The sequence below is a fragment of the Choristoneura fumiferana genome, chromosome 9 (genome assembly GCF_025370935.1).
Source record: "Choristoneura fumiferana chromosome 9, NRCan_CFum_1, whole genome shotgun sequence".
Taxonomy (NCBI): Eukaryota; Metazoa; Arthropoda; class Insecta; order Lepidoptera; family Tortricidae; genus Choristoneura; species Choristoneura fumiferana.
In genome coordinates, this window is record NC_133480.1 from 17482163 (window position 1) to 17508062 (window position 25900).

Consider the following 25900-nt stretch of genomic DNA (forward strand, 5'->3'; position numbering starts at 1 on the left):
AAGTAGAAGTACCCTCTAGTTGACGAACATCTTTCCAAAAGTGTCTCTTTACATGCCTCTATAAAACTGTCAATAAGGTGCACATTTATAAGCATAACGAATTTGGATAAGTGGTTTTTTTTTATTCGACTGGATGGCAAACGAGCAAATGACTAAGAGATCGCCACCGCCCATAAACATCTGCAACGCCAGGGGTATTGCAGACGCGTTGCCAACCTAGAGGCCTAAGATGGGATACCTCACGTGCCAATAATTTCACCGGCTGTCTTACTCTCCACGCCGAAACACAACAGTGCAAGCACTAAAATTGAAAATACAAACTTAAATATAGATGCACAGAAAAAACAGAAAAATAAGACCATCACTGGGAATCGAACCCAGGTCCTCGGTAATCCGTACCGCGTGCTATACCGCTACACCACTGATGGTCAACACTGATGGTGTCAACACTGATGGTGTTGACCATCAGTGGTGTAGCGGTATAGCACGCGGTACGGATTACCGAGGACCTGGGTTCGATTCCCAGTGATGGTCTTATTTTTCTGTTTTTTCTGTGCATCTATATTTAAGTTTGTATTTTCAATTTCGGTTTTACGGGATGACCGTAAAAGTAAAAATTTGGAATTGAAATAAAAAATACAAAAAGATTCCAAGAAAAAAACCAATCTTAGTGCAAGCACTGCTGCTTCACGGCAGGATTAGCGAGGAAGATGGTGGTAGCAATCCGGGCGGACCTTGCACAAGGTCCTACCACCTGGTTGTGAGCATGCTTGTGACTTCGACTGTACAAGCTATTAAATACCTCAAAGAAATGGCCAAAACCCTAAATCACAGGTTTTACCAATTTAGGAAGTAGTGTCTTAGTTAAGTGGACAATGTAAAAAGATGTTTTTGGAAATAAATTATTATGATTATTAAGTTTAGGTAACAAAATGAACTAAGTAGGTAAGTGAATCTAACTTCATAATATCCATCTAACTAACTTACTGTGCAGTCATTGGAAACCTAATAATAAACTGGTGTAAGTTAGAATTTTTCTGTGTGAACTTCCCTTTACCACATATTTTCGTTACGTTATGTAAAAAATACGTAGCATTTTGTAAAAATGTAACGTAATCGTAACGAAAGTGTAACGTATTTTAAACAAAAAATCGTTTATCATGGTGAAATAACGTCATTTTGAACATACATGCCACTTGCGTGGAAAAGATTACCCTATCGTATGAAAAAACAACCAGTTAAAAATAATCACTACTTACCCTTAAAATCGAACAAGCACTTTCGACGTTTTTTCGAAAAAAAATCTCCGCGTCACTTTTGATGGCTGTTTGTCAACAAACTGATGAGATTTATTTATCTCATCGATGTTGCCCTATTAGAGTATTAGTTGCCAGTGTACAAAAACAAATTTCTACCGAAATTGGCGTTAAAGGTAGCTTAATAAAGCGTCACCTAAGTATTCGTAACGAAAACGTGGTTTTTTGGCACGTGAAAAGAAATAAATATAAAACATGAAAATTATTTGATTATCATGATTCCGCAATCGGTAGGACTATCGTTATATCATAAAATTTTGTTAAACAAAATGGCAGAATCGTCTAAAGCCGAGTTTAGAATTGCAAAAAAAATCGTGCAAGTTGCATTACATTGCGAGGCCGTAAAGCCAATGAGTTTGTAGTGGTCAATCGAGCGCCGCAATGTAATGCAGCTTGAACGATTTTTCTTGCAAGTCTAAACTCGGCTTAACGCTCTGGAGTTTGTGATCGCATTTCTACCCTCATTTTATGCCGTGTGACAGAAAGTGATGAAAATGATAGTAACTTCAAGTGCTTTTGACAATAAGGCCCCCGTTCAAAAATCCCCATTGATATTGAAATCATTTTACTAACCCCCGACGCAAAAAGAGGGGTATATAAGTTTGACCGCTATGTGTGTCTGTCTGTCTGTGGCACCGTAGCTAAACGGGTGAATCGATTTGAACGCGGTTGTTTTTATTTGAACGTAGGTTTTCTAGCCATGGTTCTTAGATATGTTGTATCAAAATCGGTTTAACCGTTTTTGAGATTCTGAACTTTGAAGCGACACAGTCGGGGGTTTTCCAAATTTTTGTTGGTTAGGTTAGGTCCAATTTCTAAATTTCAACTAAACCCGCATGCAACATTTAACCCTAAGCTAGAGCTTTAAGTTCAATTTTTCATCGCTGAAATAGAACTTTGTTGCATTGATCGGGGCATCCGAAGTAATTCCGATTGCGAATGAATATTTGAAGAGCGGAGTGTCGCGGTCGCGGGCGCAATATGCGGAGTGGGTTATTCATGGATTTTCATGTGGTTAGAGCCTCACTGTAACCGCTTGCTGACTGCAGTACGAATGGGCCGGCTCGACCGGGTTAGTACCACACTCCCACATACTACCGGCGTTTTTGTTTAATCGTATGGCATCTAAATTCTTCACCCATTGGGCTGCGTTGTCTGAAAGGATGAGCAAGTCATGAGGGTCGCCGTTGTACTTTCTGATTGGACAGTGTTGGATAATGTGGTCCACCGTTTGGTGAGGTGCCCCACAATCACACGCCGGGGAGTCTCGCCATCCGCATCTATGCATGTTACTACCGCCGTGAAATAGTACTTTTGCTACTGTGTTTCGTACGGTGAGTCTTTTACTTCGCTCCCCGTGCCCCCTCCTCTATCCCCCTCCCCTTTAGGCCGGCAATGCAACCGCAGTCCTAATAATGCTGTAGGTGTCCATGGGTGGCGGTGATCGCTTACCATCAGGTGACCCGCATGCTCGTTTGCCAGTTATTTAATAAAAAAAAATACTAAGGGGCTGTTTCACCTGGTTTCACCACTAATACATCAATATTAATTTTATTTGACGGATAAATGTGATGCCGTCTCCGTCTATTCGAACTAAACAAACAGAGACGGCATCATATTTATCCGTCAGTTAAATTTAATCAATGGATGGTGAAACAGGGGTAAGTCATCATCATCATCTCGACCTAAACGTCCCACTGCAGACCACAGGCCTCCTCACAGAACGAGACGGCTTGAGCTTTAGTTTCCACACGGCCCTAATATTGATGCGAATTGGAACTTCACAAACTGACATGGATGCACAGAAAAACCAGAAAAAGAGACCAGCACTGGGAGTCGAACCCAGGTTCTCAGCATTCCGTGCTGCGTGCTATAACCCCTACACCACTGCTGGACAGGAATCTAGACACGATTTTTTCCTATGCATACATATCTCAGGTTGCTTATTTCTACTACGCTACTTAAGCAGCAGCACTAGCGACATCTATGTTGCGTCGACAGACGTCACATTCTTTCGGAACTAACCGCTCACCCAGACAAGACAAGAAGATTCACGATATATGGTTTCACGGGATACCCGTAAAAGTAACAAATTTGGAGTTGAAATAAAAAATACAAATAGACTCCAAAAAAACAATCATGAGTTTCTACTGGTTCATGACAAGCACATCCCACCAACACATCGTTGCACATCTCTGGTGGAAACACAGTCTAACTCTCAAATATAAGTGAACCCGTATGTCCAGTGGGTCATTTTTGTCGCTTTAAAAGCTTGTAATAAAACTACATCTGGAATGTTTCCAACAAAGTTGATTTCTATTTTTGGTATAATAACCCGTAATTTCCTGGCTCGAAATATTTACGGTAGCGGCACTAAAACATTTAATTTTCATTAGTATTTCAACAATCAACAAAACCCAAACCAACAAAAGCCGTGGTGGCATAGTGGTTTGACCTATCGCCTCTCAAGCTGAGGGTCGTGGGTTCAAACCCCGGCTCGCACCTCTGAGTTTTTCGAAATTCATGTGCGGAATTACATTTGAAATTTACCACGAGCTTTGCGGTGAAGGAAAACATCGTGAGGAAACCTGCACAAACCTGCGAAGCAATTGCATGCTGAGTGGAGACCCTTTTTGGTATCCTGCCGTGTCACCAAATAACATAGTTTTAGTGCTAGTTCTAGTCTTAGCTTTAGGTGGTACTTTTTGGAGCCAAAATAAACTTTTCTTTCTTTCTTTCTTTCAATTCAATGGTGTGTGTGAAGTTCCCAATCCGCACTGGGCCCGCGTGGGAACTATGGCCCAAGCCCTCTTGTTCTGAGAGGAGGCCTGTGCCCAGCAGTGGGACGATATAGGCTGGAATGATGATGATGATGATCTCAACAATGGACGGTTGCCGTTATCTCCTTTTCCTCTTGCATTAGGCATTTGTCTTACTGCCGACGATGGACGAGATGAGAGTAAAGCTACTAACTACATGCGGTTGGAAACAGGGATGTTATGGTGCTTCGTAACCGTATTCGAAACCATCGGATATAGAAATAGAAATAGAAATAGAAGACATTTATTCACGTTCACAAAGACACACAAATACAACCAAACTAAAAAACAACAACAGCAACACAAATAAAACAAAAAAAAAAAAAGAAATACAAAAATTAAAATATATGATTTTGTGTGTCTCGCAAAAGTGAAACGGCCGCTGACTCAGCATTATGCTGAGGCGTTAAACGCCTGCAGCGCTGATATTCTGTCAGAACCGTCTGTGACTCGCGGAATGATACACAAATATACTCACATATATAAAATTAAGATATATAAATATATTTTATTGTAAGTAAACAAGAAATAAACAAACTACAATAAACATATTGATATTTGAGATTGACTTCATTATGACGACCAAGAAGCGAATATTCAGTGATGTCTCTGTGATCAACAGGGTGAAAACCGGAAGTGATCATCGTATTGTCAGAGGCACACTGAATATTAATGTGAAGCTAGAACGGTCACGTCTTGTGAAGTCCACGCTCCGTCCTTGTCCTGCCCAATCCAGAACCCCGAAAGCTTTCAACTCTTATTGCATAATCGCTTCCAGTGCCTAGCCGAATGCAAAACAGCGGACGAGATCAACAACGGGCTGGTAGAAACTGTTCAGGCCGTGGGGTCCCAGTTCTTCAAGACTCCGCGCCGGAAAAGACCTCAGAAGCTCTCCAATGAAACCATTAAATTAATGGAACTTCGGAACGAGATGAGGCTGCAATCTTCAACTGACATGTCGGAATATGGCAAACTTAATAGGCGAATCTCAAAATCCATGCGACACGATGTGCGTGCCTTTAATACTGCACGTATTAAGGAAGCAATTGAGCGGAACCAGGGCTCTAAAGTGTTTGCAAAGAATTCGTCTATTGGAAAAAGCCAAATGACTAAGTTGAAGATCGACGATGGCAGTATCATCTCATCGAAACCGGAGTTGTTGAGAGAGCTTGAAAGGTTTTACGAACAGTTATATGCCTCGACACAGAAGCCCGTTGTAGGTGCAGCTCAAGATACCAGAGCTAAACTAACCCGTCATTACACTGAAGACATCCCAGATATCAGCCTGTACGAGATTAGAGTGGCTCTCAAACAACTTAAAAACAACAAGGCTCCGGGGATGACGGAATCACGACAGAACTTCTGAGAGCGGGTGGTAAACCGGTACTTGTAGTCCTCCAGAGGTTATTTAATTCCGTCATACTCGAGGGTACCACGCCGGAAGCATGGCACAGGAGTGTGGTGGTGCTCTTCTTCAAAAAAGGCGACAATACCTTATTGAAGAACTATAGACCCATCTCACTCCTGAGTCATGTATACAAGTTGTTTTCGAGGGTCATTACGAATCGTCTCGAGCGAAGATTTGATGATTTCCAGCCTCCCGAACAAGCTGGATTCCGTAAAGGCTTTAGCACCATAGACCACATTCACACGCTCCGCCAGATTATACAGAAGACCGAGGAGTATAATCGGCCACTATGTTTAGCGTTTGTGGACTATGAAAAAGCCTTCGATTCAATCGAGACCTGGGCTGTACTGCAGTCATCAGCGATGCCATATTGACTATAGATACATCGAGGTGTTAAAGAGTTTGTACAGCAGCGCCACTATGTCGATCCGGTTGCAGGACGAGAGTACACAACCAATCCAACTGCAGCGAGGTGTGAGACAGGGAGACGTTATTTCTCCGAAACTGTTCACAAATGCGTTGGAGGACGTTTTCAAGCTCTTGGACTGGAACAGGTTCGGCATCAATATCAACGGCGAGTACATCACCCATCTTCGTTTTGCCGATGATATAGTCATAATGGCGGAGTCGCTGGAGGGGCTCAATACTATGCTCAGTGACCTCAGTATCGTCTCCCAACAGGTGGGTCTTAAGATGAACATGGACAAGACTAAAATCATGTCAAATGTCCATGTCACACCCGTGCCGGTTATCGTTGGGAACGATGTACTCGAAGTTGTTGACCACTATGTTTACCTGGGACAAGTTGTCCAGTTGGGTAGGTCCAACTTCGACAAAGAGGTCGCCCGAAGAATCCAACTCGGATGGGCAGCGTTCGGGAAACTTCGTGATGTCTTCTCGTCCAATATTCCGCAGTGCCTGAAGACTAGAGTCTTCGACCAGTGTGTGTTGCCAGTGATGACTTATGGCGCTGAGACGTGGTCCTTAACTGTTGGCCTCTTAGAGAGGCTCAAAGTCACGCAACGAGCTATGGAGAGAGCTATGCTTGGAGTTTCTTTGCGCGATAGAATCCGGAATACGGAAATTCGTCGAAGAACTAAAGTCACTGACATAGCTGGAAAAATATGCAAATTGAAGTGGCAATGGGCAGGCCACATCGCTCGAAGAACAGATAACCGTTGGGGGAGAAAAGTCCTCGAGTGGCGACCACGAACCGGAAGACGAAGCGTTGGCAGGCCTCCCACCAGGTGGACTGACGACATCGTGAGAGTGGCGGGAAACCGGTGGATGCAAGTGGCAAGTTGTCGTTCATTGTGGCGTTCTAAGGGGAGGCCTTTGTCCAGCAGTGGACGTCTTCGGGCTGATGATGATGATGATGATGATGAATAAACATATAAGTAAAAAAAACAAGGGACAAATAAGTTGTTCAAAAACATCAGGCTGGCGTACTCAAAGTGCTGGTTTAGTGAAGGATTTTTGGAGCGTCAATAAGTATTCCTTCAGCTTGATATCCGAAATAAAAACTATCCGGTACCGTAACCGAATCCGATTACGGTTTTCGGAAAAAATTCGGATAGTTTCGGATAGGCGCGGAGTCTAAATGCGACATTTTGTACAGTAAGTTTTTGTTTTTGCCTGGCCGAGCCGACAGAACTGCTGCGCGCGTCTTCTGCATCTATTGTTTATTAGGTATTTCTATTGCTAAGTCGTAATTTACGACTCGTAACTATTACAATAAAAGTAAGTCATATATATTCCTATTTGTACTTAGCTCTGTTAGGTAGGTATTTACACTTCCTTAAAAATCCAATATCCGTAACCGAAACTATAGGATATTCCGTAATAATTTAATATCCGTAACCGTAACCGAAACCGGTATTATGTTTGACATACACAGACCATACATAGACAGATCCGAAATGTTATATATCCATAACATCCCTGGCTGGAAAGCAGCGAATAGCAGTTTTGTGACTGAGCTGGCATGAAAGAGTTACTCGCACAGTAATAGTATATTGTGTCTTAAGGGCGGTAAACAAGGAATTACGAACGAGAGTCTATTAGAAGCCCGAAGTCGAAGACTGAGGGCTTTAATGAGTCGATGTTCGTAATTTTAGTACGCCCGTGTGACATACGAGCAAAATTGTATATTTGTAAAAGAAAAACTAATATTTTTTCAAAAATTGCCGATACCGCTGACTACGCTCTTGGCAGCGCCAGCCTCCGCGCCGCCGCACCCCACGCAGCATGTGCCCGACGTGCGCGCGCCACGCTCCTGAACGCCATGCAGTATCACACTCATTTACCGATCTTGGGCTTCATGACAAGAAAATTAGTACAGGCAATGACTCATTTACCGACCACAGGTTTCATGAGAAGCACATAAAGGTCGAGGGTTTTATTTGGGGGGTTGCACCCAAGGTAGCCTGCATGTTACGACACTGTTTACGAGCAAGTGTGATGAAATAGTACATTGTATCTTAAGGGTGGTAAATAAGGAAATACGAACGAGAGTCTATTAGAAGCCCGAAGTCGAAGACTGAGGGCTTTAATGAGTCGATGTTCGTAATTCTAGTACCGCCCGTGCGACATACAATGTTTTTCTTCACATTTGCGAGTAAAATTGTATATTTGTAAAGGAAAGACTAATATTTTTTCAAAAATTGCCGATACCGCTGACTACGCTCTTGGCAGCGCCAGCCTCCGCGCGCCGCACCCCACGCAGCATGTGCCCGACGTGCGCGCGCCGTGCTCCTGCACGCCATGCAGTATCACACTCATTTACTGACCTTGGGCTGAAGCCCAACAAAACAACAAAATTAGTACGGGCAATGACTTATTTACCGACCACGGGTTTCATGACAAGCACATTAAGTTCGAGGGTTTTATTTGGGGGGTTGCAACCAAGGTAGCCTGCATGTTACGACACTGTTTACGAGCAAGTGTGATGAAAAAGGAAATGACTGCTTTTTGTTCTCTTGGCCTAAAGTTCCGGCTGCTAAGCGAGCATCGCTACGTGAATTTTATGTTTGATAGCTATTGTCGCTGCGACCAACTAGTAGAGTGAAGATTAACAGCTAGCGCTCAACTACTACTAAATTAAAATAATTTTATTACAGACAGTGTCTTTAATTGCTCACAATAACTTGTTCTTGCCATTTACACTTTGCAGGTGGTAGGACCTTGTGCAAGGTCCGCCCGGATTGCTACCACCATCTTGCTCGCTAATCCTGCCGTGAAGCAGCAGTGCTTGCATTGTTGTGTTTCGGCGTGGAGAGTAAGACAGCCGGTGAAATTACTGGCACGTGAGGTATCCCATCTTAGGCCTCTAGGTTGGCAGCGCGTCTGCAATACCCCTGGTGTTGCAGATGTTTATGGGCGGTGGTGATCTCTTACCATCAGGAGACCCACTTGCTCGTTTGCCTTCCAGTCGTATAAAAAAATATATATATATAAAAAAAAATCAAGTAAAAATCAAAGATATTAAATTAAATCAAATAAATAGATTTATCTCTATATGCGTCTCTACTAAACTCTCAATAGCTAATAATCGCTTAATCGACTGCAGTGGGACAATTGCCTTAATCTCTTCTGCGTGATTCCCAAAAACTTGTGTTTTAGGACTTCGGCCAAATTTGCAGCGATTAATTACACAAATTTCACTTGCCTGGACGCAGGAAGGAAGCGGAGCTGTGAAATGAATATGGTGTAAGCGACAGGAGGAAACGGGAAATCAACAAACCTACATTAAAGGTGACTCCTAAGACTGAAAAAAAATATTTTTCTTACTCTATACAGTCAGCCAATTTGAATCCTAGGCCATCACAGAATCATGTCGTTATGTATTTTAACGTCATTCAATACACATTGCTATAGACAAATAAAATTATTTACTATGATGATAACCTTATCATCATGGTGGCCTAGGAATGAAATTGGTTGACTGTACCTCTAGATTAAACATTTATTTGTAGGTACTTTGCTTATTTTTCTTGTTGTGCCGAATTTTGGTACATAAATTTATTTTTTCTTTCTTAATATTCATGCAAAAATCAGTAATCTTTTTGTAACATTTCTTTTTATTACTTTTAAATTTACCTGTTCTCGTGCTAACCTTTACTTTAGCATTTGATACTTTTTACGTCGAGCGGTCATAGACACAGTATCATATTATGTATCATGTAATACTTATAAAGATATTGTTACCATGCACCTCAACTCCTATGTCTTGCACCACTCCATTTAACCTTTGTTTTTCACAAGAGTTGGAACCATTTCAATTAAAAGAAATGCAAGACCGAATTTAAAACTGACACCTTTCCGAAAAAGATTATCTAACGAACATTTTATAATTCATTGCTTCCAAAGAAACGCTAGAAATACTGTATAATATTTATCAAAGACATGCAGTACAAATGGAAAATCGTCCACATAAATTGACTATTATGAATTCGGATAAAAGTTAATACCGCTCAAATTAAAATTTTGAGTTAAAAAATATTTAGAATCAATTTTCATTTCGTTGTAGGTAAATTAATTAAGCCCGAATGGAGTTTTGTTTGTTATAAATTAAAGGTAAACCAAAAATATATGACTATTGTCAAGAGGGTGCTATTGTTCTTATTTACATGGCAATAGTTCAGTATAGTCGGAACGATGCTTTCTTTTTTCTTTGGCGACCTAAAACCTGAGGAACGTACGTAATCGATGACTCCGACATACCTAGAAAGTTTATTAATAACTATAATTACTGCTTATTTTTACCAGACTACAATGTCATCTTGACTTGTCTACATTTTACCTGTTAGCTTTTTCACCTGTTTTTTTTTTCAGTAGTTTATTATAAACATATTTACAATGATCCGTTGTTGACTACGAATCATTTTGGGCATTTTTGTTATTGTTCAAAGAAACCGCCACAGTGACACTGACGATCATTAAAATTATTGCCAGTGTAAGAAATTAGTTCCAATGAAATTCCGCAACATGGCGAATAGTCATATATTTCTGGTCAGGCTTTAATAGCAAAATTGAATACGCAATAATCAAATGTAGATTGAATCAAGGCCAACTTAAAAGGAATGATTTCAGGAGGAATATCGTAAATACTTAAAAAAAATCTCGTATCTCAAATCAAAACGTCAACAAAATTAACCCTTAAAATAATGTACGTATAGTTCACTCAGAAAGATTATTGATTTTGAGGTACGAGTTTTTTTTAAGTAGTGACGATATATAACAAAATAGTAATTTTCTGTGTTATCTAAGTAAAAACAAATGGTCATTATTTTTTAAAGCCTATATCAAATTTGCCAATGTTACTATGGGAAAAGATTCAATTTTAGACGATATTCAGGATAGGCAATTTTCCTTGTTAATGTATTTAAAACTAGCTTTTGCCCGCGGCTCCTCCCGCGTGGTATTCGGTTATCGCGCGCTGTTCCCTCGGGAACTGTGCATTTTTCCGGAATAAAAAGTAGCCTATGTCACTCTCGGGCCCCTAAACTATCTCTATGCCAAAAATCACGTCGATCCGTCGCTCCGTTACGGCGTGAAAGACGGACAAACACACAAACATACAAACACACTATCGCATTTATAATATTAGTATGGATTGGCATTTTTCTACTCGGCTAATACTTTCGGCATGAAACTTCTTTATCTTAAATTTATTCAAATCACCATCCATCATCATCACCATCAATGATCATCATCAATCATCATCATCACCATCATACTAATACGAAACGTAAGGCCAAAGAAAGGTACAACCGCATAACTCGTAATTTGATAATAAATATTATTTTTCAGTGATAAAAAAATATTTTTAAGTAAACATTTTTAAATTGTTTGGTCATTTAGTTTTAATCACACTTTTATTATTTTGAAACCCAATATAATTATTTGATGATCGATTATTATTTCCAAGTAATTTCTAATTAATAATTAGGTAACCGCTTTAATATTATTTGGTGACAATTAATTATTATTATTAATTTAGATGACAGATCTACTATAGGAACAAATATAATTTATAAGGTGACCAAAATTGCATTTTTTATTATGTGGTCGAAAAAATCATACCCATTTCTTATTCTATTACTATTTGTTTTTTATGTCTATTTGTTTGTACACCATGACCATTTTTTAATTGTTTGGTGATTTAGTTTTAATGACACTTTTATTATTTTGAAACCCAATATAATTATTTGATGATCGATTATTATTTCCAAGTAATTTTTAATTAATAATTAGGTAACCGTTTTAATATTATTTGGTGATTCATTCACCAGCACCAATATCTGACGCAACAAGCGTGCATAAATACTATATTTCTAGGGCTTGATGAACGTGTCAGATATTTTTGCACGCTCCGCTATGGCACATATTACCTACCTAATGCTGGTGACGACTGTACGCGATTCAGCTCCTTTGATTGTTCAGGGAATAGGATAACGGAACTATGCCGAAAACTTACCCAACTAATCATTTACGTATCTGCCACACATTACCCGAAAAAAAAAACCGAATGCTCCCGAATGTTCCCGAAGTTCTCCGCGGTTCCTAATGAACCCCCAGCCAATAATTACTCTCGCTGAGCTTCTAATCCAGTAATTAATCGATTGTTGTTACGCTGTTATTTCCAGGGATTGCTAAGGGACTATTCTTATGGGATTAATAGCTTGTGTTCGCGGGTTTGTCCCGTTTACGAGACTTCTTAAAGTCAAAGTCAAAATATCTTTATTCAATTTAGGCTATAACAAGCACTTATGAATGTCAAAAAAAATCTACCACCGGTTCGGAAAAGCCTCTGTTGCGAAGAATCCGGCAAGAAACTCAACGAGGTATTTTTTTTTAAACAGATTAACAATATTATTAAATGATATCTTAAGAGAAGTCTCTTCATTCCGTACTCCATACAAACGTAGTTCCGGTCTCATTTGAAAAAATTATCTATGCCTGTGGTTTTTCAGATTTTCATATAATGTGTAATATCAGAAATATATACAGGAGCTCAAAAGTCGACCAAAAAAAGATGTCAACTTTGCACGAGAATTACAGACTAATAAAGCATTTTTCCAAAAATCGAAAAAACCGCAGGCATAGAAAATATAATGAATATCTTGATTGTAAAATATCATTCATTTCTGTGCTATACTTTTCGTATAATATGAGGACAACGGAACCCAAAATTCAACCGCCCAAATCTTGAAGAGCCTACAGCTATCTCGATAATAAATTAAGGACGTCGTTGCGGAAGGCATGGGGAGCATGGGGGGGGGGATGGCTGCGAGCGCTTATGTCGCGAGCGATAAAGACAGCAATATCCCAACGACGAATACCTAACGCGGCCGCGCGGCCGGCAGGGAAACTTCTCTTAAGGGCAGTTTACACTTAAACGTGATACGACACTTTTCGTTGATAGAATATTTTATAATTATCGCTAGTGTTCTATTCTATTGAATTATTATATTTTATATGAAAATTACGGTAATCATGATGCTTGTGTTTGTTTTTAGTTTCTCACCTCCGAAGCAAAAAGAGGGGTGTTATAAGCTTGACCGCTATGTGTGTCTGTCTGAGGCACCGCAGCTCTTAAACGGGTGGACTGATTTGAATACGGTTTTTTTATTTTAAAGCAGGTTTTCTAGCGATGGTGCTTAGACATGTTTCATAAAAATCGGTTCAGTCTTTTTTGAAATCTTAAACTTTGAAGTGACAATATCGGGGGTTTCCTACTTTTTGTTGGTTAGGTTATAGAAAGTATAGTCCTGTATTGTTGTACGAATATGTGTTGTATGACTGTTTGTTTCACAATCCATACTAATATTATAAATGCGAAAGTGTGTTTGTGTGTATGTTTGTCCGTCTTTCACGCCGTAACGGAGCGACGGATCGACGTGATTTTTGGCATAGAGATAGTTTATGGACCAGAAAGTGACATAGGCTACTTTTTATCCTGGAAAAATGCACAGTTCTCGAGGGCACAGCGCGCGATAACCGAACTCTTGTATTTTGCTGACTTGATACTACATAACTACTTCCTTGCGGTTTACGTTATGAGAACATGATGTAAATGAACTCGTTGTCAAGAATGATGATGATGATAATAATCTGGTAGTGACATCCTGGTAGTCCGACCAGGTTCGTCTCCAAAGGGCGGAACTCTTCAACGGTTAATGGCATCGACTTGAAATTTGGTATGCATATGTTTGGGTGACAATGGAAGTAGAGTCGACAAAAAGATTGTATAAAAATTAAAATTTACCAAAAACTTATTCTAAACATCATCATCATCAGCCGGAAGACGTCCACTGCTGAACCAAGGCCTCCCCTTACAACGCCACTATGAACGACAACTCGCCACTTGCCTCCACCGGTTCCCGCAATTCTCACGATGTCCTCACTCCACCTGGTGGGACGCCTGCCAATGTTTCGTCTTCCGGTACGTGGTCGCCACTCGAGGACTTTTCTACCCCAACGGTTATCTGTTCTTCGAACGGTGTGGCCCACCCATTGGCACTTCAACTTGCATATTTTTCCAGCTATGTCGGTGACTTTAGTTCTTTGACGAATTTTCGGATTCTACCGCGCAAAGAAACTCCAATCATAGCTCTCTCCATAAACATAAACTAAACATTAATATTCATCATCGTCATCATCATCATCAGCCGGAAGACGTCCACTGCTGGACAAAGGCCTCCCCCTTAGAACGCCACAATGAACAACAACTCGCCACTTGCATCCACCGGTTTCCCGCTATTCTCACGATGTCGTCAGTCCACCTGGTGGGAGGCCTACCAACGCTTCGTCTTCCGGATTGTGGTCGCCACTCGAGGACTTTTCTCCCACAACTGTTACCTGTTCTTCGAGCGATGTGGCCTGCCCATTGCCACTTCAATTTGCATATTTTTCCAGCTATTCATACTCTAAACATAACCTTTTTACTCGGCTTTGTATGTATATGTATATTTTGCCATCCCTAACTGGAAGGACACGGGTAAACACAAAATGAACACTTCTCGATCACCATCGCCAAGTTGGTAATTGATGACAGGGGAGCGGCTGTCTCATTTACTGACATGACAGGTTACCGTTTATACAGCGTGTGGATGAAGCCATACAGTGCGAATCCCTCTGGGCCCTTATACACTGTGCTATTTTTGATTTTCATTAACTCTACGGGAACTTTCAAGAGGTCAAATGAAATGGCCTAATTCTGTTGGTTTAAAAGCGAGAATTGAGTTAATTAATTACGAGCAGCAAACATGTGTAAGTAAAGGATATTAATTTACGATATCACTAAAATCCATAACTAAAAAAAAGGTCTTCTAAGGCCTAAGTCGCACTACGGCTTAATCGCCGCAGTTTTTAACCGCGTTACTTTTTGAATCAAGTACATTTAAAGCCGGTGCGGCCACTTGCATTAGTTTACTTGATTCACAAAGTCACGCGGTTAAAAACCGCGGTTGAGCCGTAGTGCGACCGAGTCCTTATGTCTCTTCCTCTGCCTCGATGGAACTGATTAACTTCCTGATTTTTACAATTTGAACTTTATTTTGTAAAATAGTTTAGTTTATAAATAGTTTTAGCCTTGGATGTTAGATAGTATTTATTGTACACAATATTGTAGGATAGGAAGTCATGAATCAGTTTTTAATTATAATTATTTGAACTTTTAGAATAAATGTGAAGTTATAAGTATATGAAATTTCTTTTCTTTTTTTAAATTTTACTAAAAACTTAGACTTGGTTTCCCTTTCTTATATCTTATAAGACCTTATAAAGGTCGCGGGTGAGCAAATAAATTATTTTAATTCATTGATATGGACCTCCGCAAAGTAACGCCTGATTTTATAAATTTTAGTTTTTTTAGGGCTTTCCAGTAGGGTTAGGGTAGAGGTAGGGTTTTTAGGAACAATCCTCCGCTACAGAAGCACAAATTCTCAGTTCCAGATGTGACTCCATATGTGGCGTAACAAACTCTGTCGTAATTTACGACAGGAATTCACCGGCACATGGCCCGAACTCAATTTACGTCGAAAATTTAAAATTCCGGAATCAGATTGAACTTTTGCGCTGATTTATGTTGGGTTATTTAGATTCTTTCAGGGCTGATAAATGTAAATGGGTTTTTTGATTTGGTTTTGATCAAATTAAGGCTTTTGACAGCAGAATAAGTAAATCAATGTTTTAAATTTTCGTCATTTTGACTCATAACTACTACAGGACCCGGGAGTTATCGCTAAACAAATAATAATTACCTCGACGTATCATAATTAATATCAAAAAGTTGTCCTACCGTGAAATTGTCAATTAAACTTATTGTCAAGAAATTATTAACACTAAGGACGACATCATACGAGTTTATACTCATAAACCATCCAAAATTTCTTGACGTCAGCAAAACTTGACGAAACCTTGTGAGGAAAAAATCGTAATTGTGTAACTACTTACATCGAAACTTTGTATTGGATCCAACAATATTATAAAGATTATCTGACTTTTTATCACCACAAGGTTTTGTACAACACAATATTACTTATTTTTAACGCCCGATGCAAAAAGTGGGGTGTTATAAGTTTGTTTGTGTGTGTTGTGTGTGTGTGTGTGTGTGTGTGTGTGTGTGTGTGTGGGTGCGTGCGTGCGTGCGTGCGTGCGTGCGTGCGTGTTTTATCTGAAAGCAGGTTTTCTAGCAATGGTTCTTAGGTATGCTTTATCAAAATCGGTTCAGCCATTTTTGAGATATTGAACTTTGAAGTGACAAAGTCGGGGGTTTTCCAACTTTTTTGTGTTGAAATAGTGTCAATTTTTTTTAATAAATGGACAACTGAACAACGTTTTGAGAAATTATAGTCTCAGCCACATTTCAATGGCCGTGGTCACAAGCAGTAGTCAACACAGCCTTTTTACAAGATTTTACATATTTAGTTTCACCTGTCCCGTTATTTAACTGTCTGTCTGTCTGTAATCAAATCTTACAAGGTAAATTGGACCAATTTCCAGTAGTCCTATTGACTGGATTGACTTGAAATTTGAAATACTTATGTAAATCACGTGACAATACAATAGTCTGGTAGTGACATCCTGGTATTCCGGCCAGGATATTCTCCGCAGGACGGAACTCTTCAATGGTTAATGGCATCGACTTGAAATTTGGTATGCAAATGTAGTTTGGATGACAATGCAAGTACAGTCAGCAAAAAAGCTTGTATTAAAAATGAAATTTTTATGATTAGGTTATTACTAGATAACTACTATAGAAATGTGAAAAATAATAGTGTGGAAATAACCGTAGTGGCCTGGTGGTGTGACCTATATCCTCGCAAGCAGAAGATGGTGGGTTCAAATCACGTGAAACCTGCAAAAACCAGCGAAGCAATTTAATGGTGTGTGTATAGTTACTATTCCGCAATAGGTCCGTGTGGGAAATACGGCCCAAGCCCTGTCATTCTCAGAGGAGTCCTGTTCCCAGCAGTTGGAGGCTGGGATGATGACTTTCATGTATTTTATGGATGCCGGCGTCCGATCGTAAAATCCGCCAGATCACGAAATTCCTAGGCACATCGTGAAGTGGCGCTATTTCATAATATGCCTAAAAGTTGACCAGGCATATTACGATGTGCCTGAGAAACAATACGGCAGATCGATTAGAGGAACGCATTTGTCGATATTCCTAGCTCAATACCAGGCACATCGTGATATGCCAAAAAAAAAAAATTTAGGTACGTAGAGCGAAGCGAGCAGTGGTTAGTACGAATTGTGATCACAACGCACGAGCCAAGCGAGCGTGTCGCGTCAGCGGCCGGCGAAGTGCCAGATCCGATATGGCGGAGTTTCATGATATGCCTAGGAATTTCATGATCTGCCCAAAAGTCACTAGGCAAATCTTTAAACGGTGAGTTTTGTACGATACGGCGGATGTTCCTTAGCCAATTCATGAAATAGCGCCATTTCATGATGTGCCTAGGAATTTCGTGATCTGGCGAATTTTTCGATCGGCCGCCGACATATACATACAGCTCACAAACTACCATTGCAAGTTAAATAAAAGCTTGTAAATGTACCCTCTAAAACCACGACAAACAAGTCAAGGCGGTCGTGATATAGTTTCCGTTTACACAGATTGAATCTCATAAACCAACAGGCAAAGATGTTAAAACTGGCCTAGTGTATTTCAGGCCACGTTAAACAGAGTTCCGTACTATTTTTGACAAGGGATTACAACCGAACTAGCGGTATAATAGTATGGTATCGTCACCCAAGGACCAAAAAAAAACAAGTTTATTTATTTTTCTTAACTCTTTGTGCATAAAAAAAAATATTGGCTGGATCCTCCATTTAAGCTTGGTAAAGCCTGCATCAGGAGGCACCGCTTCTCCATAATCATATATTCAAAGTATGTACCTATCAAGTACCTACACTGTGTGTACTTACAACTGTTTCGTTTCCCAATTTTATTTTTTTTTGAAACCAGAATTTTTTCTCAGTGTATTATGTTCTTATGCTTTTATAGAACACAGTAGGTAACGAGTAGGTTAGGTTTGTTAAAAGAAAGCTCCGGGAAAAAATATAGTTTCAGAAAAAAACATGACTTGTGAAATGAAGTATTTGGCAAGTGAAACATTTGTAAAAAAAATATTGTGCGAAAAGGCAGATAACCGTTACTTATAATAATTAAGATATATTTACACGGCAATAAATCGCTGCCTAAGCAGCTGTTTTATTTTCTTTCTTTTTTCTAAAAGTTAGCAATCTAAACTGAGCTCGCGTGCTGGGAACTGCGACCTACGCTCTCTGATCCATGTAGGCCGAGACGAGATTATTCAATAAAAAAATACAACATCACAGTTCCTATTTTGGCGTTATGGCCACGGAACCCTAAAAAGCTGGCAATAAACCGGGCAGCACTTTTTACGGCTTTGCCCGTACTGTTGGAGCGTAATGATGGGGCTCGTAAATCTCCTCTTACTCGTACAAAGAACACTGAACATCTTTGACGCATCAGTGTTTTTTTTTTTAGTTTAAGTGACCTTTTAGGGCTCCCACACAAAACTGCGAATTCGCATCGCATAGCAAAAATCTGCGAGCTCGCAGGACGCATCGCAAAACCTTCCGATCTGATTCGCATCGCGCATTCCTGCGAATTCCTGCGATATGATATATATTAGTATGGTGACCTGCACTAACACTTTGCCGCACAAAATCGCATCGCAGGAATTAGCAAATTTCAAATTCAAATTTAAATGATTTATTCAGTAAATAGGCCGCAATGGGCACTTTTACACTTCATTTTTTTAAACTACCAGCGCTTTCGGAAAGACCATCATTGCCAAGAAGAATGCGCCGCAAGAAACTTGGCAGAAAGTCATTTTTTCATAAAAATATAATTACAAATAATACTTAAAACTATATTATACAATTAAAGAAAAAAAAATACAAAAAATAATAATAAAAGAAATACAGGGATATATGGGGTCCCTTAGTTACAATACTAAACACTAACTATATCTAAACTATATCTACGTTCAGTGGAAGTGTAAAATGCTTCCACCGTCATAAATTTTAAAATAATAATAACAATAATTTAGTTCTGAAATATACATTTCAGGTCAAGTAACCATTAAGCTTTTGGATTTCGAAGGCAAGTTCACGTCTGCCGCCCCCAAAGTTAGCTCACACGCACTCATGTCATGCTCTGAAAGCAGAGCGGTACCGAGGGCATGGTATTGCTTCCGTTCCCATAAGCTCTATGGGATCGTCTTGGGAACTTCGGAAGTCTTGGGAAGATCGTTAGTTCCTGCGATGCGGCGTCGCATCGCATCGCATCTCAGTTTTGTGTGAGCCCTTAAACAACATTTCGGTCCACCGATCGGGGGAGTTCTAGCTGATCAATTAAAAAGCAGCATTTGTAAAAATTGTCGTCGGATTTTCTGTTGTTATCCATGATGACATCGTGCGCCGTTCCTGCGGTCTCCAACACAAATGATCACGACCTGCCACCACACATTCGACACTGTGTCTCAAATCACTACTACTCTAAGAAGTCTAGTCGGTGTAGGTCGTTCTTAAACGGATTTAAGAACGACCTGAACGAGCTGGTTAATGGATGAAACTTGTTTTATACTAGCTTTTGCCCGCGGCTCCGCCCGCGTGGTATTCGGTTATCGCGCGCTGTTCCCTCGGGAACTGTGCATTTTTCCGGGATAAAAGTAGCCTATGTCACTCTCGGGCCCATAAACTATCTCTATGCCAAAAATCACGTCGATCCGTCGCTCCGTTACGGCGTGAAAGACGGACAAACACACAAACATACAAACACACTTTCGCATTTATAATATTATTATTAGTATGGATATGGATATGGATTGTCAAGAGGGCGCTATTGTTCTTATTTACATGGCAATAGTTCAGTATAGTCGGAACAATGCTTTCTTTTATCTTTGGCGACCTAAAACCTGAGGAGCGACCTTCTTTCGTAATTCGCGTAATCGATGACTCCGACATACCTAGAAAGTTTATTAATAACTATAATTACTGCTTATTTTTACCAGACCACAATGACATCTTGACTTGTCTACAACGTTTATCTGTTAGCTCCGATGTTAATTTGAAAAGGTTTTGTAGCGAAATAGTTTCCCCAAGCTTTTTTTTCCAGTAGTTTATTATAAACATTATTTACAATGATCCGTTGTTGACTACGAATCGTTTTGAGCATTTTTTGTTATTGTTCAAAGAAACCGCCACAGTGACACTGACAATCATTAAAATAATTGCCAGTGTAAGAAATTAGTTCCAATGATTTTTTTTTATTTTTTTTTATTTAACTGTATGGCAAACGAGCAAGTGGGTCTCCTGATGATTAGAGATCACCACCGCCCATAGACACCTGCAACACCAGGGGGATTGCAGATGCGTTGCCAACCTAGAAGCCTAATTTTGGGCAAAAAACCGTCAACTTTGCCTTAGGGCCATTTTCTTATAAAATCGATTGTCACGAATGAGTATTTTTTGTTCATTAAAGGGTTTATAACTCTCTATTGTACATAAAACATAAAAATAACAGTTATCAGAGCAAAGTACAATGTTTATAAAATTATAAACGTGGGTAATTTTACACAATATAATGTCCACCTGTGATTGAAATAATTGCCCGCCAGGCAATGTTATGTCCTTTGAATGTTTTATCCGACTGTACGAAGCAAATGAGGTTTTTGGTTTTCAAATAAAAAATCGATATCTGCAAATGGATCCATATTTTAGTGTATACCTACCTAAATGAGTATAGGTATTATAAGTTATCTTCAGTTTTGTCTACATTTTGAGAAATATATCTTGCTTAATTTTTAATAATTTTTAATATTTTGATATAGGTATTTCTCTTGCAAGAAATTACTAATACACTTTTAGAAATGTAGGTGTATTTCATAGGCCATAGTTAAATTAAAGTGTACCTAAGAAAATAAAAGTTAGGTGAACTTTAGTATTGTGATAATCATCATCATAATCATCATCATGTCACCCGAAAGACGTCCACTGCTGGACATAATAGGCCTCTCCCAAGGCTCTCCACTCAGACCGGAGTACAATAAAGAGTCATTGTATTGTATTGGAATGCAGCTTTGAAAATACTCATAATAACCGATTTTACAAATTTTTCGTAATTTTGGCGAGTTTAGTTAATAAAAACGAATTACCTAAGTACCTAAGTACATAAAATTGAATCAGTTTGAACGTGGAAAATTGTAACGTCATAGCAGTCAGTATATGACGTATTCAATACAAACTCCATAACAAACGATCGTTTTGACATTTCTGAAAAACTTTAGCGGTACTTACGTATTTCGCCGCGCTGCGCGCGAAAACGCGTTGCTGTCGCATAACGCCTACGAACAAATCGCGGTTGCACGCGATCTATCTCAGAGGGGTCGCGGGGGTGAGGTACAAAACCGCTCGCGCCGTTTGGCGTGGGTGGACTCTTAATAGTTTATAGGTAAAAAACTCTAGGAAATGACGTTCCAAATCAGAAAAATTACTTGACTTTCCATAAAAATTGTATGCACTACACATACCGCTACTAAGTATGTAAGTGCGTGATTGATTTGTTGGAAAACATTTGCTACAAACTCTCGTTAGTTTAGTATCGGTTGGTGCTCTATTCTGCCATTAGTTTTAGTAAGGAGCCCTACTGTCGCTTCTAATATGAACTCTATTCGTTTGCTTTCTAAGACGACTTTGCAGTGTATACATTCTGTAGTGATATGTTTTTTTATGTTCTAAAAGTTTGATTACGAGTATAGTGCTATTCTCAGTAATCTACTTTGTGTCAGTTACAATATGTATAACCTTAAAGACAGTTGATTATTTTGCTATTTAATAGTGCTTGACGAATTTGTGGTAGTGTTAAAAATATGTTTTACGAAAAAGCGACAATAGTGGTAGTGGTGAGTAATCCTACACAGTATAAATGGTATTTATTATTATTATTATTATAAATATTTTTCTAAGTGAACCAGATATTTTGTCAAAAATATTTGGTTTTCGTTTTTTTTGCACGGGTTAATATGAAGTGTCAAAATTTTTAGGAATGTTTGAACTTAAAACAGGTTTAACGGTTTAAAACAAAGCAAAATATAAAAGTAGGGAAGTTTAAATTAAAAATTAAACTACAGATTGAACAGTTAAACCTCAATATTTAGACATTATTGTAGAGGATTTAGGCAAATATTTTTGTGCTTGAATGCTAAACTAAAGATGACTAATAAATATAGGTAATAAATACTTATACGTGACTCGCATGTGTGTAATATTGTCACAACTGCCCAGTTTTTGTCTATAAGTACTGGCTGCTTAACTTGGGTATTAACTATCGGCTCCAGAATTATTTTGTGGTAGTAGCTCAAAAAACCCATAGTACTACACAAATAATATAACAAATGAGAAGTCACTATTCATAATCCCAGCCTTTAACGACCTACTACAGTACTGGGCACAGGCCCTCCTAAAAATGAGAGAGCTCAGGCCGTCATTCTCACGCAGGCCCAGTAGTCCCAGTACGGATTGAGAACTTTATACATACCATTGAATTTCATTGCAGGTTGTGCAGGTTTCCATACGATATCTTCCTTCTCCGTAATGATATTGTCAAATTTTAAACGTAATTCGTACACTAATTTCGAAAAACTCATAGGTTTTTAACCCACGATCCTCAGCTTGAGAGGCCATAGCCATGAGGCTAGTAGTAGTCACTATCATAGTTTAAAAATACCATTAAAATAATATATCATCCGTAGGACGTCCGCTATTGAACATAAACCTGCTACATACACCTTCAGTTGCTCCGGTTGGATGCGACCTGCATCCACCGTGAACTTGCGGCTTTAATTAGATCATCCTCCTATCTAATAATGGCCGCGGCCCATTTATGAATAAATATTGCAGTATACCAACACAAATGCCGGTAGGCCACCAACAATATGGAGCGACGACTTGGTTAAGATCGAAAGCACAAGACCGGTCTGAGTGGAGAGCCTTGGGGGAGGCCTATGTCTAGCAGTAGACGTCTTTTGGCTGACATGATGACCAGCACAAATGAATTCCTAGATTTTTATAAAAACTCTAATCTCGTGTTTCAGCTGGTTTCTATAAACATAGTCTGCGGTTGCTTTTGCCTCTGCCTTTACTTCGCGAAGAAGCAAGGATGGTTCCCCACTGTCAACCGAAATGGTCCAGCTCATGGCAGAGTGAACCGAAGTGGTCCAGCTCATGGCAGAGTGAACCGAAGTGGTCCAAGCTTTGGTGCAAACAGATCGTCCTTTGGCTCTGGAGTGTCACACGATACACCAGTTTATGACGATAATAATATGATCAATGAAGAACCACTTTCTGTTTTTATTCATAATAATTTATTAAGAACCCAAGATGATCCAACTATTGGCTCAGATGTCGTTAATACTCACGGCTGGAATACAGCTCATACTATAGTCGATAAGCTGCCACCCAGTCATTCAGAAGCTACCGGACTACCCAGTGAACCGAGACATCAAAGTCAGAACAGACATTATGATTTTGATTGTCGGCCTCATGGCAATGAACATAAAAGTGAAAAATGTAGTAGTGGTTATGGGTATGAAGATAGTGGAACTTGTGATAGTTATGATCGAGCTGGAACGACTTATGACAGTGGTGGTAATGGAGGTGGAGGTGATTCTGGAGGAGGTGATACCGGAGGAGGTGATACTGGAGGATGCGACAGTGGTGGAGGTGGGGACACCACAACAGATTAATCTTGAAGTTTATTAATTAAATTGAACAACTACTTGTTTTAAAAAAAAGACTGATTTTACTACTTTTTTATACCTAAACCGTTTAAGAAGAAACGCTGTAAAAATCGACTGTTGCTTCCGCTAAATATTGTAAATAACCACTTTTGAGAATTAATCATTTTAGGAAAAAATTAAGCGAAACATGAAAGTAATTTAAACAGTATGAAGTGAAAGTAAATTACAGTATGAGTGGAGGTCGAGAAAGTTAATCCCAATATTGCGAGTAAATCAGGCAAGATTATGCTTTTAAATTTGATGACTCTGTCATCCAAAATCGAACTTAGTAATATATCACATAAATATAGAATAATAAGTTTATATAACAGAACTGTATGTTTTCTGTTCTTGAAGTTTTTTTGTAATTTATACGGGATCTTTGCGACTGCCATAATTTTAAAAGTCATAATATGTAATGTCTGTCATAATTATTGTTAAGTAGTCATAATTTTTTCCCGCTGAAATCATACATTTTTCATAAATTTTTAAATGGTAATCCTGTTGAAATGTCATATAGGTATTTATATCACTGTTATCACTGTTTAAGTAAAGCATGTGGTTATATTGTGTGTTTTCTCTTTTATTTGTAAAAAATGTGACGAATAAATGTTTTTCTTTCTTTTTCTTTCTTTAAACTGTGTTGCATTTATTATCTTTGCCATTTTCTAAAACTTACTTATTCGACTCCTATCTTAAATTTAGTATTTGCCTGCAAATTATGTTCAGTAAAAATAAGGAAAAACAGAAGTGACACATATTTATTTAATATGAGAATATACGAGAGAGAGAGAGAGAGAAGAGAGAGAGAGAGAGAGAGAGACCTACGGCAAATGTGACTGCATACCTCAATTATATTAATATTAATAGCGATATATTTTTCTAATACTAGGTCCTATTATTCACATAATAATAAGTCAACGTCAAAAATAAAATCATATTGAAGTGTCACATAAAATAAGAAATAAACAAAAGTGATTAAGTCCCTGTAAGGGCTGGCTGTGTAGGTATATGACTAAATAGACTTTTATGGCATTATTGTGATCATTGTATTAAACGCATTATTAATAAAAAATAAAAAATCTTTCAATGTCGAAATTAAATAAATAAATATCATGGGACACTTGACACCAATTGACCTAGTTAACTAAGCAAAGCTTTTACTGTGGATACAGGCAACGGATAAATATACTTTATAGATAAATACATACTTAAATACATATTTCGGGTTCCGGGACATGATTCGTCAGGGACGGTGACTCAACGGGGTCACGCCGTTTTGTCACCAAATTAGTTAATTAATTAGTTACTTAATTAGTTTTAGTCATCATGGGCGGCGGTGATTGCTAAGTGGTAATTAAGTGGACCGCGTGCTCGTTTTCCCTCTTATACAGTTTGGTGTATGTTAGTCTATTAGGTATATATTGTATGGGCCAAGTTAGAGAAACTGACTACGAAAGTTTGAGGTCCCGGGTTCGAATCCCGGCCGGAACAGATTTGTATGATAATACGAATGTTTGTTCTCGGGGGTTGGATGTTTAATATTATTATGTATTTAAGTATGTATTTATCTATATACTCGTAAGTATGTTTATCCGTTGCCTTAGTATAGAGTTGTGGATAACGCTCATTTTCGAGGCTTAAAGAATCGAACCCTTAAGACTCCGGAGTCTTAAAGACAAACTATATTTGTCAATTAAATTGGCTTATTTTACGCGTATGGATGCAAGATACCGTCTTTGCGGCCTTTGAGTCTTTAGGGTTTCGAGTCTTTAAGCCTCGGAATGATAATTTTAACAATAATAATAATATAATAATAAACAATTTTTACAAAAGCCGCAATACTTAATACATGCAGAATAGTGAGAAAGTTCATGCAACTAGACTGAAAATATCTACAGCAATTTCTTAAAAATATTTATTCTACAACTCTTGCTACATTTACTTGGTGGATAACCCGTAAATGTAGTTAATACCAGCCTAGAGCTGAGAAAACAAATCCTTCGAATAATAATAATAATTAATAATTATTTCATA

At 38.8% G+C, this 25900-nt stretch overlaps 1 long non-coding RNA gene across 1 annotated transcript; it reads left to right on the forward strand.

Moving 5' to 3' along the window:
- The first annotated feature begins 21417 nt into the window (after positions 1-21417).
- LOC141430888 (uncharacterized) lies at positions 21418-24487 on the forward strand. Its single transcript, XR_012451674.1, has 2 exons — positions 21418-21988; positions 23180-24487. It is a non-coding gene; the product is annotated as an uncharacterized lncRNA (long non-coding RNA).
- Positions 24488-25900: the final 1413 nt, after the last annotated feature.